Genomic DNA, 2,326 nt, shown 5'->3' with positions numbered 1-2,326 from the left:
GGCCAACTCCAAACCTGTGCAAGAGGAATGCTGCCATTTTTCCTCACTGTCTGTGCTTTTCTAGTATCTTTTATGACGTGGAGCTGGCTAACCTGTGCTGAAGCAACCCTGTAGGAACACAGAGCACTGGTGGCATTGATGCCCCCAGCCGGGGCTCTCCACATTGTTATCTCCCTCCCCTTTCCCAGATCCCACTTCAGCGTGACTCAAAAGGGCGACCCACAGCACCAGGACTCAAACCTGAGACAGGGGGAGAAGACGCAGATGGAAAGGAGGAGCATGGAGAGTTTTAAATGTGAGTTACCTTTGCATACCTATCACAACCAGGGGATCACAGAATCACAGAAGTGCAGAGGCTGGAAGGGACCTCTAGGGATCATCGAGTCCAACCCCCTGCCAAAGCAGGCTCCCTAAACCAGGTTGCACAGGGATAACACTCAAGGCAACCAGCCCACTGTATGGCCTGTGGGAGGTCAGGCTTTCACACTCCTATTTGCCCCTGTCAGAAATGGCCTCCAACTGGGGCAGGACCTGCCCAGCTCCTGCCCCCAGAGCACCGTGTTCATCCGCTGCCATGTCTGCACTCAGCGAGGTGTCTGTGATTGCCAGGGGAGAGCAGATTCAACTGGCTCAGACCAACTCTGGCGTTTGAAAAAATCCTTTTTCTTCTGCTTCAATTTCTCTGCCAGCTGCCTGCAAGTCAGGGTTTCCCAGCCAGCAGCTCTCACTGTTATCTACTTTCACTGGCCTTGATGCTTACCAGATCGGAGTGCTTTTCTCCCTCTTAGTCCCACACTGGTGTGGAGCCCCACTAGTGAAGATGTGAGGTGGGCTGGGCACTGGGTCAGGGCGACAGTAAATGAATAAGCAGGGAGATGCTTTTGCTCTGCTGAAGAAACAGAGAGGTCTGAAAAGCTGCCCAAAAATAACAAAAGTGCTGCTGATCTCAGAGAAGAAAATAACTGAAAGCTCAAATGAAGGTATTGAAAATCAAAGCTTAAAATAAATGACAACTCATTAGACTAAATCTGAACTGTGCTAAAATTCTGCCGGATGAAAAAGCTGCTATGGAAATAGTGCTGAGCAGCTGGGAATGGGACGAGCTGCCCTGGTTTCCTTCAGTCTCCAGAGCTGAGCGCTGCTAAGGAGTGCTTCCACTGCAACCACAGACATGTCTCACAGTCACCGAGATGGGGAGGGCTGATTAAAAAATGCTGTTAGAAACATAAAGGGAGAGGTTCTCGGTCTCCAGGGGGACATAGAGCTGTGCTGAACCAGCACGCACCAGTTGTTTCCCCTCCCCTCCCATTCCTAGAAGTCATAGAGAAGGAAATACAATTTGGAATGTCTGTTTTTTTTTGTTTTTTTTTTTTAATTCTATTCTTGGTCAAGTTCAATAATAATTCCAAAAGGAATGGGTCAAATCCAGTTTTAGTTGAAAGAAGCAAGCAAGCAAACAAATCGATACAAACCGATAGAGTTCTGGTCACTTGTCAGTGCCCAGCACAGGGCACGGAGCCCTCCCAGCTGCAGGAGGTAAGAAGGGCTCCAATAGTTTCTGGGGTGAGAATGGGGCTCGGGGCACTGTTTTTGGCTTCGGAGAAGCTGTAGATCCAAGAACAGTATATTTTTTTTTTAATGGCGTTTTAATAATCAAAACACAGCGTTTGAAACCGACGCTCTCTTCCTTCCCTGACAGCTCCCAGCCCCGCTTCCCCGGGGACGACCTCCCAGCCGTGCTTCCGCGGCACCTGAGCGCGGCGGGGCCGGGCCGGGCCGGGGCGGGCCCTCACATGCGCGACGCCGCGGGAGCCATTGGCCGCCGCTGAGCCGCGGGCGGCGCTGGGGGCACGGGGCCGGGCTGCCGGCAGCCGGTGCTGTCCGTGTGCCGGGCCATGCGGGTGCGCGTCGCACGCGGGGAGCGCGCTGCAGGGCGCCGCTAGGAGCCGAGCCCGCCCGGCCCGGCCTCCCCTCGCCGGCCGCATGGCAGTGCGGCGGGAGTGAGCGTCGCGGGAGCCAGCCGGAGCCCCGGGAAGGTGCGTGTCCGCGCGGCTCGGTTCGGCTCGAGGGGTCCCGGTCGCCCGCCCCTGGGCGCGGCGGAGCCCCGGGCGGGAGCGACGGAGGGTCCGCGTGGGCAGCCCCGCGCCTGCCTCCCCGGTTTCCCAGCGATCCGTTCTTTCTTTATTACCTTTTTATTTTATTTTCCATTTTATTTTTGTTCGCTGTGATTCCGCCTTCGGAGCGGCCGGGCTGCGTCTGCCCGCGTTCCCGCCGGCGCCGGGCGCTCCGGGGCCGCACGCGCCGCCGTCCTTCTGCCGGGCCCCGG

At 56.3% G+C, this 2,326-nt stretch overlaps 1 protein-coding gene across 1 annotated transcript in view; it reads left to right on the top strand.

Moving 5' to 3' along the window:
* LRRC8D (leucine rich repeat containing 8 family member D) overlaps window positions 1,859-2,326 on the top strand; it is a 48,528-nt gene continuing 48,060 nt past the window's right edge. Inside the window, exon 1 of the mRNA XM_021404716.1 lies at window positions 1,859-2,036. The gene's annotated coding sequence lies outside the window, so the exon portion shown is untranslated. The remainder of the gene's footprint in view (window positions 2,037-2,326) is intronic.

Source organism: Numida meleagris, chromosome 7 (assembly GCF_002078875.1).
Source record: "Numida meleagris isolate 19003 breed g44 Domestic line chromosome 7, NumMel1.0, whole genome shotgun sequence".
Taxonomy (NCBI): domain Eukaryota; kingdom Metazoa; phylum Chordata; class Aves; order Galliformes; family Numididae; genus Numida; species Numida meleagris.
Note: the sequence above shows the minus strand (reverse complement) of the source record. Positions and strands in the feature narration are given on the sequence as shown.